The sequence below is a fragment of the Ictidomys tridecemlineatus genome, chromosome 12, assembly GCF_052094955.1.
Source record: "Ictidomys tridecemlineatus isolate mIctTri1 chromosome 12, mIctTri1.hap1, whole genome shotgun sequence".
Taxonomy (NCBI): Eukaryota; Metazoa; Chordata; class Mammalia; order Rodentia; family Sciuridae; genus Ictidomys; species Ictidomys tridecemlineatus.
Window position 1 is genome coordinate 63,677,815 of NC_135488.1, and position 13,784 is coordinate 63,691,598.

Consider the following 13,784-nt stretch of genomic DNA (forward strand, 5'->3'; position numbering starts at 1 on the left):
TTTTTTCACCAAATATTTTTAATCTGAAGTTGGTTGAATCTTGTTGTGGAGCCCACAGATACAGATACACACCCACACCCAAACCCAATCAGATATCTTGGATGCTTGATTACTTAGGGCCCTGATTGTCCAGGCCTGGTGGGTTTCCTGGATGGGAATTTCAGTGGTGCTGGGGATTGAACCCAGGGCCTTGTGCAAGTGAGGCAAGCGCTCTACCAACTCAGCTATATCCCCAGCCCGGAATTTTAGTTCTTAAACCAGGACAGTGCCAGACAAACAGTGGTGGTTGATCATCCTATTTGACACAATCACTTGTAACTCTTGAAGCTCTATTATGGAATAAATCCTTATTTCAAATATCCTTGTTTCATTGTATGTTTTGTTTTGTTTTAATTTTTACTGATGATAAAACTGAGATCCTGCTTTCTTTTTAAAATTTTCATTTCCCTGGCATGATAGTCATTTTTAAAAAATTAAATTTCTTCCATTCATTTTGATATTTGTCTTAAAAAAAATTTTTTTTAGTAGTTATTGATGGACCTTTATTTATTTATTTATATGTGGTGCTGAGAATTGAGCCCATTGCTTCACACATGCTAGGCAAGCACTCTACCACTGAGCCACTACCCCAAGCCCATTGATATTTGTCTTTTTAATTTTTTTCCGGGGGGGGGGGATGGTGGTGAGTATGTGTGTGGTGCTTGGGAGAAAACACAGGGCCTTGTGTGTGCTAGGTACATGCTCTACCACTGGGCTACAACCCCAGCCCCTGACTATTTTTAAACAAGTTCACATTGATTACACCTGATATATTTTATCTTAAATTTTGTGTTTAAAAAAAAATTCCAGGCTATTTCTTCACCTTCCCACCACCTTTTTTAAACTTAAGTGTAGTCTAAGATTTCCTTGTTCTTGAGATAAAAGAGAAGTTTTCTTAAGTACTCTTCATTGACATTAAAAAAACCATCATATCTATTAATTCTCCCCCAAATGAGAGAATGAATGTATTTTAATTTCTTACCTGTTTTCTCCAATCCCACTTCTTTTTTTCCATACTGATATAAATTATTTAATAAATAAATGAGAGAATAGATAAATTTCCCAGGTAGAAGAATTCCAAAGGATGTATGTACATAACAGGCCACCCTTGAATAAGTGGAGCACAAATTCTCTAAAGAACATGGTAACTTCTTTAGAGTATGTAAAAGAGAAAAATAGTAATTTTTACAAATGGAAAAAAAAACTGACAAACACTACTTCAGCAAATTATCAAGTTTACTTAAGAGTAATGTCATGTTCATAATACAAATCCATGGAATGACAAATGTATGATGAGAATGTCACTTTACCAATGTGGTCTTCCTCCAAAAGGCACACAACCCAATCCAATTATGAGAAAAACATCAGACAAATTTCACTGAAAGGCAGTCCCTAAAAATGTCCAAAGAGTAATTCTCAAAGCTGTCACAGTGATAAAAAAATGAGTCTGAAAAACTCTCATGACTTAAAGGAGGTTATGGAGACATAGCATCTAAATCCAATGAGATAACCAGATGAGATCCTGAAACAAAAAATAAAAGCCACAAGGTAAAAATTGAGAAAATCTGAATAAAACATGGACCTTGGTAATAATGTGTCAACCTTGATTATTACAAGTGAAAAATTTACCCTACTAAAGTAAGTAGTTAATAATGGGGGAGGAAGGCTTTCAGTTTCCCCAATCCCACTTCTTACCTTAAAAATATCTTTAGTTAAGAAGCATTTTTTTTAAAGGAAAGATAATGCATGCTATTGTTTTCCAGAATTATTTGTGACATTTGTTTGATAGCCACATTAACAGTTGTTATTTATAGACTGAGTCATGTAAGTGACCATGCATAATCTTTTTCTTATATGCAATCTTTATTTTTACTTGTTTCTTGGTTAGTTGGTTTTTTTCTCAGAAAATGTGATTTGTTCTTTTGCTATTTCCTGACAAAGAACTTCTGTATGTTGTCCTTATGTAGGGCACATAATTGTTCCTCAGAATCTTTTTCACCTGAAAACTCTACATACTGTTCTTTGTCTTCCAGTGTTCTGCATCATGGATGATACACTTATTTTATTGATGTTGACAGTAAGTTTAAGAAAGTCTAGGAAAGTTTTAGATTTTTTTGCCCCTTCCAATAACTACTTTATTAAAAAATTTAAAAAGTATAAAACATAATGCACATGTAGAGACAAAGGTACTGCTTAAGGAAGCCTTATAAAGCGAATGTGTGGGTAACCACCAAGCAAGTTAAGAAATGGGACGTTACCAGCTCCCAGAGCCCAGTGCACCCTCTGGACACACCTTTTTCTTGCAGTTAATGGCTTATCTTTCTTTTATGCTGTTCATTGACTTTCCTTCATTTATAGTTTTATAATCTAAATTTGCATTTCTAAACAAAATAGATCAGACTTGGTTCTCTTATAAAGATTGCAACTGTATCATTTGTGTCTTGCTCAATATTATGACTATAATAGCTTCATGATTGTTCTGATGCTTCAGAATATACAGTTCATGCCAAGAGTGTTTGGGACCCTGCTTTGCTGGTAGTTTTAGACTTGCTTTGTCTGATTGTTGGGTAATCAGCATGGCCAAGGAGAAAGTGGTTTATGGAAGACAGTGGTCAGTTTTAGATAAGGTGGGAATGACTATTGGAGAGGTCAATGTGTAGGTCTGGGCAGAGCCTGAGAGGGGGATCTGGGCTGGAGGTAACAAAGTCATAATCATAATCACATGGATGGAGATGGTTTAAAGATGGTAGCAAGGGCCTAAGCATTTACCTTAATGCTTACAGGCCCCACGCCTTTTTATTTTTTCTGGTACCAGGGATTGAACCTAGATGCTCTTAACCACTGAGCCACATCCCCAGCCATTTTTTCAAAAAACATTTTTTAGTTATAGATGGACACAATACCTTTATTTATTTATCTTTATGTGGTGCTGAGGATCGAACCTACTGCCTCACCCATGCTAGGTGAGTGCTTTACCACTGAGCCACAACCCCAGCCCCACCAGCCATTTTTATATTTTATTTAGAGACAGTGTCTCATTAAGTTGCATAGGGCCTTGCTAAGTTGCTGAGGCTGCCTTTGAACTTGTGATCCTCCTGCCTCAACCTCTAGAGCTGCTGGGATTACAGGTATGTGCCACCATACCTGGCTCCCTTTCCTCTGATAAGACAAAAACAGATAACCAGATCTATTTTAGTTTTAGAGAATAGAGAGTACAAACCTTGAGCCTAGATTCTTTTAGGGTTCTATGGAAGACATGGTACAGATAGTGCCAACCAACATCAGCCAGCCCAGGCTGGTTCCACAAGGGTCCCTCCTAAGAAGAGGCAGGTGTGCCCTGGTTGAATTCTAGAGTAGTCCTAAGCTCAGTGCTACAGGGCTGGATGGGCTGTTGTATGATTGACGGGGTGAGAATCAGCACTTCCATCTTGAGTGGTGGACCCCCAATGTTGACATACTGAGAGAACTCCCAGGAACATGGAACTAGAACTCAGCTTCAACAAGGACAATTCTGATCACCTGATAAATGCAGCTAAAAATAAAGAAATATAAGTGCATAATAAATACTGTTTGGCCCAGCAGTAAATATCCCTAACATATTTGATCTGACAAGGCATTTACCAGAAAAGGATCTAGAGGCCAGGGCATTCAGGAGGTGGTTCCCAAAGCAAACTTCAAGTTCCATTTGATATCTATGATCTTCCCTTGCCCCGCCTCATAGGGACTGGGGAAATTTTATCAGGCCAGGTAGCAAATCCCTCTGGTTTCTCTCTGTGACAGCTCCAAGAGTTATATGACACCCTCATCCCATCTCCTTATTAATGCAGTTATTTGGACCTGAAGTGGGCCTGTGAGGACTTGGAATCTCAGTGGTCACATTAGGCCATGCATAAAGAGGAGAGGAGTTGGGATGAGAAGACCCCCCAGCCCCACAGAGAGCTGGGCATGGAATGCGCCTATAATCTTAACCACTTAGGAGGATGAGGCAGAGAATTGCAAGTCATGCCTGGGAAACTTAGCGGGACTCTGTCTCAAAAATAAAAAAGGACTTAGCGGTAGAGCACTTACCTAGCATGCTGAGACTCGGGTTCAAACCCCACCAACCGCCCACTCCCCCTAAAAAAAAAAAAGACATGAGAGACATCATGGGGGGCTGCAGGAGAAGATGGCGGTCTCCACAGGAGTTAAAGTTCCTCGTAATTTTCACTTATTGGAAGAACTTGAAGGACAAAAAGGAGTAGGTGATGGCACGGTTAGCTGGGGACTTGAAGATGATGAAGATATGACACAAGTAGGACAGGCATGATTATTGGGCCACCAAGGACAAATTATGAAAACAGAATATATAGCCTGAAAGTAGAATGTGGACCTAAATACCCAGAAGCTCCTCCATCAGTTAGATTTGTAACAAAAATTAATATGAATGGAGTAAATAATTCCAGTGGAATGGTGGACGCACGAAGCATACCAGTGTTAGCAAAATGGCAAAATTCATATAGCATTAAAGTTGTACTTCAAGAGCTAAGACATCTAATGATGTCCAAAGAAAATATGAAGCTTCCACAGCCACCAGAAGGACAAACGTACAACAATTAATTTTAGTGAATCTCAAACTTGTCTTAAATCAACAACCTTCTACTCGTATGTCTTGATTAAATATCACAATGCAAAATTACCCACACATTAAATAAAAGAATTCCAGCTGGTAAACATGACCCGGACATTTGTAAGGATATATTTAATATATGTACACCCATTATGTTTTCAGGTAACAGGAGGAAAAATGCAGCACAATTTTTCTTTCTTTTGTTAAGGCACTGTCATTTAAACATGAACCTGGAGTACTTGAAATAGAATTCAGGTTTACAAGAGGAAAGCATGGCAAGAAGTGTCAGATGCATTGGAAACTTGTGTGTTTCTGAAAAGTAAAATCTCAAGAAAGAGAGACATCATGGGTCTTTTCTCCATTCCACTTGATGGATGATCTAGAGAGGCATCTGCATGGCTCCTTAAATTGATTTCAGTTCTAGTAGCTTCCATGAGACCCAGCTGGACTTTTGTTCCCATGTCAACAAGGCTGCCCTTCCATTCTGCCTGGGTTAGTTTGGTTAGGGCTCCATTTCATTCAGCCACACAGCTCTTGGCTGCAATCTGGATTACTTGGAGTACCTTCCCTCTCCTCCATGCTTCTAGCCTGACCTCCCTCCATCCATAGCTGAGCTCATCATCCCTCTACCCTCAGAATGTAGCCCCAACAGCCTTCCCTCTTCCTCCTTCACACTCCATCCACCCCCTGGGAATACAGAACCACTTCAGCCTTCAGAAGGACTCCCTTCACCTATCCCGCCTCAGTTCCTGGGTGGTCCACAGCCCATTCCTCCTCCTCAGGTGGTCTCCCCTCTTTTGTCTAGTAAGTTCTCTTAGAAAGCCAGTAAAAAAGACAAACTTTAGCAAGACTAGGAAAAAAAAAAATTCCATAAATCTGGAAACAACATATGGAACAAAGATGATAAAATATTTTTAAAATCATGTGAATACGGCATTATAGAATCCTAACATGTGAAGCTCTGGATGAAATGGGCAATTTTTCACAGAAAACATGAACTAACAATATTTACTCAAGAAATAGAATGCCGTGTTCCTGGACGGGAGGAACCATGGTGCAGAGCTGCCGATCCCCCACAGTTCCTGCCACAGGGTGGGCAGCTTCCTGGTAACCAGAAGCAATGCAGATTTGTTCCTATTTTTATATTCCTTTGGTAAATTTCTGTGGCATTTTGAAAGTACTTAAGTCTTTGTGCTTAGTTGTGAATCATTTTCTCGAAGGGAAAATCCATACAAGTGCATTTGAATGTCATTGATAAATTACTTTTCTTGAACAAATGGAGCTATTGAACTTTGAATTGCACGGGGACTCGATGAAGACAGGATTTTTAAAACAATGGACGTGATGTTCCACCTGTGTCATTTTGTTGGGTATGAATTTCACTGTGTTTGCTTGCTTTATTTGGCATGGAGTTCCCATCAGGATCTTACTTAAAAAAAAAAATCTACAGTGAAAAGACACAGGAAAAATGAGGGCGGGCTCAGTTCTTTCCTCTACTGTGTCAGATGGCAGAGCATCCATACTGATTATCTCAGCATCCCTTTATTTAGAATTTATTCTCCTTCCCTCTTAACACCACGTACTCTTAGCTTTTTCCAACACCCTCTTTTCTGTCCTAAATTAGCTACATCTGTTACCATAGTTATGCAGACTCCAGCTTACCATCCCTGCTTCTGCTGTGGGAGACTTCCTTTCTCCCATTTTATAAAATAGACTGTTATTTTTCTTTTTTCCTATGTCCAAATTTTTAGTTTTCAAGGCAATGCAGGTACCCTAGTTCTTAAATCAAATAGGTTCTAGCAGAAAACAATTCCTGCCCCACTCCAAATCCCCTCTCCCAGACAAACCACTGTAGTTGTGTTTTTTCATTTTGCTGTAGTTACCTCTCGTTTGAAAAAAGTATGCATATATACTACTGTTTCTGAGTCGTCTTCTGTCATCGTCTAGTGACTCTGCCATGAAAATCAAGGATGTAGCTTATTTGCAACACGCCTGCAAACCCCCCACCCCGAAACTGCCCTTCTCCTGGTCATCCCTGCAGGAGATAATCCAGACAATAGATTAATTGAAACTGAATGTCCCACTCCATCCGCTGTTGATGTGTGACTGGACTCTCCTCTGCAAGATGAGGCTCTTACCACCTCTTCTTCCTCCTTCCCTCCAGCTCTGCATTATCAAAGGGGATAAAATATTCTTTCTGTTCCATACTCATAATTGGTCTCTCTGATTTGTCCATAAGGAATTTGTAAGAGCTAAAAACTCTTGAAGTGTCACCTGACTGGGTTGATATTGTTCACTGTGAAGTAAGTAGCAGGATTGTACTTACTTAATACACCTTGGGCCACTAAGTGGAAAGTGTTCAAAGGATGAAGTTCAAATGGATTCTGTTTTCTCAGGTCCCCTAGGCAGCTCCTGAGAAGGACTCTCTTTTGTGGGGATACCACACCATCGCAGCTGCCCTGGGTCTCCCCTGCATTGTGTGTGGTTGGCCTGAGACCCATCCTGTGACTCAAGTTGGTGAATTGAGAAAAAGCAGTATATGCAGGCTATTTTGAGGTAGAGGTCAATGACAGCTCAGTGCTGGGCTGTGGGCTGCTCTGTGTGCCGGTTGGAGGTTGGGCAGGGTCTGTAATTTGTGTTCAGCCTCTAATTTTCAATCCCTGCTTTCCGTAGTACTGAGCATCTCATCTCCGAGTCCAGGCTGTGCCCTACAGATGGGCTTTTCTTGCTCCAGCCTCCTCTGCCAGAAATCTAGACTGTGGCTTCTTTCTCCTTCAGACATTAATCACCAGTGCTCCATCTGCGTTTTGTCTTCCAGAAACTTGTTAAAGTCTCTTCCTTTGGTTGTAACCCACTTTTGTTTTGCCATTATGGTTTTATGTTTTTATTCCCTTTTGATCCATGTAAGGGAGTCCATGCAGGGATAGAAACATAAGGATATGGTGGGATAGGCCTACCATCTTGAATTTTAAAGCGGCGGGGGGGGGTAATTTAAATTCAAGCCCTGGTGAAGTTGCTTGTCTTTGCCATAAAAATGCCCTCACATAGCTGTAGTACCTATGAATTCAGTCCAAGTACCTTCCATCTAGAATAGTCCAGACACGCTGAAAAATTCTTCTACCCCACTCAAGATTATTGACTTTAGTTTACATATAGTTCTGACAAATATGGTTATTATCAGAAACTTCAGGAAAATAGAGGGGGCAAATTAGAAGATCTGATCAATAGTCTAAAAGGAATTAGAATAAAAATGAGGTTAAAAAGTTTAATACTTTTAGGAAGGGGATGCGGTTATTACTCAAGTGTTATAGGAGATCATTTTTCAGGGTTGCCAAAAATAAGAAGCTATCAGAAAATAAATGAGCTAGCAGAGTGGGTCCTCACAATGGAGGCATTATCACCTGGATGAGAAGGAAGGGTGTCAAAGACTCTTTGTCCAGTAAATATGGAGTTACAAGAATTTATAAGAAAATACTATCATTTCCACATTTCCATCTCCAGTCATCTAATTTTTCAGGTTTAGCTATGATAATCAAGACAAAAAAATTTTTAGAATCCTGCTATATAACTTTACTCTTAGTGTACTAGGTTGTTTTATAAAATAGATTATTATTTTTCTTTTTTCCCTATGCCTAATTTTTTAATTTTCAAGGCAATGCAGGCACCCTAGTTTATAAATCAAATAGGTTCAAGCATAAAACAATTTCTGCCCCACGCCAAATACCTTCTCCAAGGGAGAAGCTTTAGCTTCAATTTATTATTATTATTTTTATTTATTATTATTATTTTTGAAGCTTCTTTTTATTTTATTTTACAATCTATAACAATTTTATTTTTTGATAGCGGAATGCATGACAATTCCTATTACACAAATACAGCACAGTTTTTCATATCTCTGGTTGTATATAAAGTATGTTCACACCAATTCACGTCTTCATACATGTACTTTGGATAATGATGTCCATAACATTCCACCATCATTGCTAACCCCCTGCCCCCTCCTTTCCCCTCCCACCCCTCTGCCCTATCTAGAGTTCCTCTATTCTTCCCATGCTCCCCCTCCATACCCCACTATGAATCAATCTCCTTATATCAGAGAAAACATTCGGCATTTGTTTTTGGGGGATTGGCTAACTTCACTTAGCACGATGTTGAAGCTTCTATTTATTATGTATAGTTTCAAATTGAAGACATATCAAGTTGAACAGGCCATCAAAGGATTAAAATCTCTTCTTAAAATATATTATAAATATATGTCATATTATGAAATGATATGATGTCTAGGATTTATCTCAAAATGATCTTTTGTATGGAGGGATAAGTACGGTTGAGAGAAGCCAAGCAAAATCTACCTAAACTGGTACACTCTGTAGGGTGAAAGGAAGAGCTATTCATAATTACATTGGAACAGGGCACACAGCCTAGATCTCCCGGGCAAACTGCAGCCTACCACGAAGACTCTAAGTGATGAGTCCTCCGGGTTTATCAGAGCATGTTCTTTAATTTTGTAGATTTTCTTATTTTTCCATAATTAAAAATATCTACTGTTTTGTACTGCTACTGTTTTATTAAAATGGAAGATTTTCATCTTGAGCCAGGATGCTAAACATTAGTCAACTTCAAACACAAAATGAAAACAGCTAGAGAATATTGTCAAAGGATAAATCTATTAAGTTGATGTATAATAATGAGATAAAAATCCTAGATTCTGCAACTGGGACACCCAACAAGCAGTACTTAATTAAGTCGACAATGTTGTCAAACAGATCTATAGCTTCAGTTTATAGCTTCAGTTTCTACTGTGAGTTGGGATCCTCAGAATGTTAAGAATGGGTGGAGGCATCCGTCAAAAGAGCAAGTTTGCTGGGAAATGAGGAGTAGGACCAAGAAAGTGGGGTTTCTGTTTGCAGAGCAAGTCCACATGCCCATCTGTAACTATCTTAGTGCTTCTCAGGTCCTTCGTAACCTTTTATCTGCAAAAACTTTCTTTTAAAGTGAGTCTGATTTTGAGAGGGAAGGTTTCTAATTTGTGCTGAATAAGGAGAGAAGGGGAGAGTGGAATTTGGGGGTGGGGGTACTGAGAAAATGAGTAGGGGGTTTTGGGGGTGTTGAATAATTGCTAGGAGGGGATGCCAGAGTAGGTGGGCTGGAAGAGGACGGTCCAGGAGGAGGGTGTTGACATCCAGATGTTGGAGGTGGGGCTCTTACTGGTGATGGCAAGATCTAAGGTATGAGCGTGGGAGGAGGTAGCTGAGGCTGGGATGGAAGGAGAGGTGGCTGGCCTCAGAGGCTGTGGAGACGTGAGGCTAGTGTTGGGTAAATTCCTGTGTGGATTAGGACGTCATCGGGAATGAGTGAGGTGATGATGGAGAGGAAGATGGTCAGCCAGAGGTATCGTCACAGAGAACAAGAGGAGTGACCAGAAGAAGGGTCAAGGAGAGTCACAGGCGGGTGATGGCTGTCAATCAGAAGATGGAGTTTGGAAGGAGTAGAGTTAGGTGGAGGTGGCCTAGGGCACAGGGGGATTTGCACTGCACCCTGGTGGGCGCTCAGTGTGTGGGATGAGGAGAGAGAGCTGGCGGCCGCGTGTGCTCGGAAGACAGCCAGGCTTTGCTGCTTCGATTTTTTTTTTTATACATGACAGTAGAATTCATTTTGATATAATTGTACAAGAAAATTTTTGGATTCATTCCACTGTCTTTACTTTTCTTCCCCCTACCTTCCCTTCATTCCCTTTATCTAATCTACTGAATATCTATTCCGCCTCTCTCCCTGCTTATTGCCTTATTTGGGATAGCTTCCACGGATCAGAGAAAACATCTGACCTTTGACTTTTTGGGACTGGCTTATTTGACTTTGCATGATAGTCTCCGGATCCATCCATTTACTGGCAGATGTCATAAAGTCATTCTTCTCTATGGCTGAGTAATACTCCATTGTGTGGATGTACCACATTTTCTTTATCCATTCATCTGTTGAAGGGCACAGGCTTCTTGATTTGTATATCACAAATCAGGCTGGATTAGGGAGTGCTCTAAAGAATTATATGATTGTTCAATTTGATTGGTTCCTGAGCAGGAAGGAAGGTAATGGAGGAGGCATTATTGACTTTGGGATACCTCAAAACTCAATTAAAAGCCATTAATAGTATCTGGTGCTGTTTACCAAAGTTGTTGTCCCATGAGGGATCTCCTACCCGTTCTTATGCATTGTAAGGACAGGAGGAAAAGCTCCCTTCCCGGTGGCCTCTTGTGTTTTCCTGTCTTTAATTCCTGCATCACCTCTCAGCCATAAATCTCCTGCAGGGGACAGAAGGCTCCTGTCCTTTTGTATCATCTTGCTCTGCCCTGACTCTCCCGTCTAGCCTTGCTCTGCTGATGGTGACCTTTACCGTAATACAGCGCTTACAGGAATAAGGAAAATTGATGGGAAAGATGCACTTTCTTGTGATTCATTCCTCTGTGCATTAGTAAAGGACATTTCTATTTTCTGGAGGAATGAAGACTACTATGGGTTTTTAAAATACGTTTGGCCAAAAGTCTCAAAAAAGCACCTTGGCCCACCTGGCAATTCTTTTTTTTTTTTTTTTTTTTTTAAAGAGAGTGAGAGAGGGGGACAGAGAGAGAGAGAGAGAATTTTAACATTTATTTATTTTTTCTTAGTTCTCGGCGGACAGGGTTCGATCCACCTGGCAATTCTGAGGCAATTCCTTTGCCACTTCCCAAGATGATTGAAAGGACTCCTCTTTTCTCTCTTTCCCCTCCCACCCCATTTGAACTTCATTGAGAAACAGAAACAATGAGCCTGCAGCTCCCCCATCCTCCCACCACGCAGCGCCCCCGCCCTCCCTGCTGTTTGGAGTGGGCCTGTGTCTAGTGGGTGATCTCCTCCTGGCCCTGTGGGCCCCTTTCCTTCTTGCCTTCTCAAAAACACCACTGCAGCAGCTGGCGTTCCTCCTCTGTGCCAGCAGCTCTCCCTCTCCTCCCATCTGTCCCTCTGACCTTCCCCTCAGCTGTCGCCATGCTCTTGTGTCCCCCACCAAGCCGTCTCCAGCTACTGCCCCATTTCTCTCTTAGGTTCTTGGCAAAACTCCTTGAATGAGATGCCTTTGCTCCCTGCTTCACTTTCTGTCACCCCAAGTCCCTTGTGCGCCCTGGGCTTCTGTCCTCTCTGTGCCACTGAAGCTGCTCTCATCCAGGGCTCGGCAGAGGACAGTGGTGATGTTCATATTGGCAGATCTAAAGGATGGTCTGGGGGCAGGGGTTGTGGCTCAGCGGTAGAGCGCTCGCCCAGCACGTGCAAAGCCCTGGGTTCGATTCTCAGCATCATATTAAAATAAGTAAATAAAATAAAGGTATTGTGTCCAGCAACAACTAGAAAATAAATGTTTTGTTAAATTTATACATGCCAGTGGGATGCATTACGATTCTTATTACACATTTAGAGCACAATTTTTCATATCTCTGGTTGTATGCACAGTATACTCACACCAATTCGTGTCTTCATACCTGTACTTTGGATAATAATGACCATCATGTTCCACCATTGTTAATAAACCCATGTCCCTTCCCTTCCCCTCCAACACCTCTGCCCTATCTGGAGTTCGTCTATTCCTCCCATGTTCCCGCTCCCTATCCCACTATGAATCAACCTCCTTATATCAAAGAAAACATTTGGCATTTGGTTTTTTGGGATTGACTAACTTCACTTAGCATTATCTTCTGTAACTCCATCCATTTACCTGCAGATGCCATGATTTTATTTTCTTTTATTGCTGAATAATATTCCATTGTGTGTGTGTGTGTGTGTGTGTGTGTGTGTGTGTGTGTATGTATATGCCACATTTTTTTTTATCTATTCATCTATTGAAGGGCATCTAGGTTGGTTCCATAGTTTAGCTATTGTGAATTGTGCTGCTATAAACATTGAAGTGGCTGTGTCCCTGTAGTATGCTGTTTTTAAGTCCTTTGGGTATAGACTGAGGAGAGGGATAGCTGGGTCAAATGGTGGTTCCATTCCCAATTTTTCCTCAGAGCTTTAATGTACACACAGGTCACCTGGGGAATCTATTAAGCGGTTGATTCCAATTCTACAGGTCTGAGGCAGGGCCTGAGAGTGTGTGTCCAGCTAGCTCCCTGGGGGGATCCCGTTGCCGCAGCTGGCCTTCAGACCTTACTTTGCTTAATGTTGAGCGGTGAGGCTGCAGACATCTGAATCAACTGCTTCCTTGAATTTTCTTCATGGATGTCTTGGAGTACAGGCATCTCGGGTCAAACCTAACATGGCCCTATAAGAATTCTTGATTTTTTTTCTTCAAAACTATTTCTTTTGCATATTCTTTATATCGTCTTTCCAGTTGTTCAAGCCAAAAATGTTGAAGTTGTCCTTGGTTTCTGTCTTTCCTTCACTTTTTCATCCAATCCATTTGCAAATTCTATTGGCTCAGTGCTTCAAAATGTATCCCAAACCTTTCCACTTGGCTCAGTAATAATTGTAGCAGCTCATATTTATTCAGTAGTTCCTTCATTGTCAGACTGTGATAATGATAAACATTTATGTATATGTAAAGTCTAATTATCATGGCTACCTTATAGGGTAGATGATATTATCAATCTCATTTTTTTTTGAATGAGAAAAAGTGGATCCATAATAGATAATAAATATCTGTCAATTGGATACATGAATAAACTTTATAAGTAACAATAATAGAAACATGGCATATGATTTTTATAAAGACAGGTTATTTTTGGGTTTATTTTTCTCCTTTATTATAAATATAATAGTAAATAGTCTATTAATATGCTTAGAGAATTGGGGAGACAGTATCTTATTTTAAGGTTTTTATGTCCTTGCTAGGCATAAATTATATTGCAAATGTCCAAGGAGTCGAAGTATCACAGAATTTATAGTCTCTGACTTCATCAAACCATTTTTGACAGGAGATGTATGAATTTAAGGCACTGAAACTATTTATATCTGATAATTACAATATTGGGCACCTTACTGAGACATTATATTTCCTGTGTCCTTGAGAAAAGCAAGGATTCTTTTCTCGTTACATCACTGCATTTTCAATAGCCTGTGGGGTACACTGAGAAAATGACATCTAATCTCCAAGATACATTCTTTCCTAAGTTTC

General features: G+C 40.3%; 1 protein-coding gene and 1 pseudogene across 2 annotated transcripts in view; both read left to right on the forward strand.

The window, feature by feature from the left end:
• Add2 (adducin 2) overlaps nt 1-13,784 on the forward strand; it is a 112,030-nt gene that overhangs the window by 5,220 nt on the left and 93,026 nt on the right. The gene's annotated exons all lie outside the window — the stretch shown is intronic.
• Nucleotides 4,196-4,943, forward strand: LOC101969565 (ubiquitin-conjugating enzyme E2 variant 2 pseudogene; annotated as a pseudogene).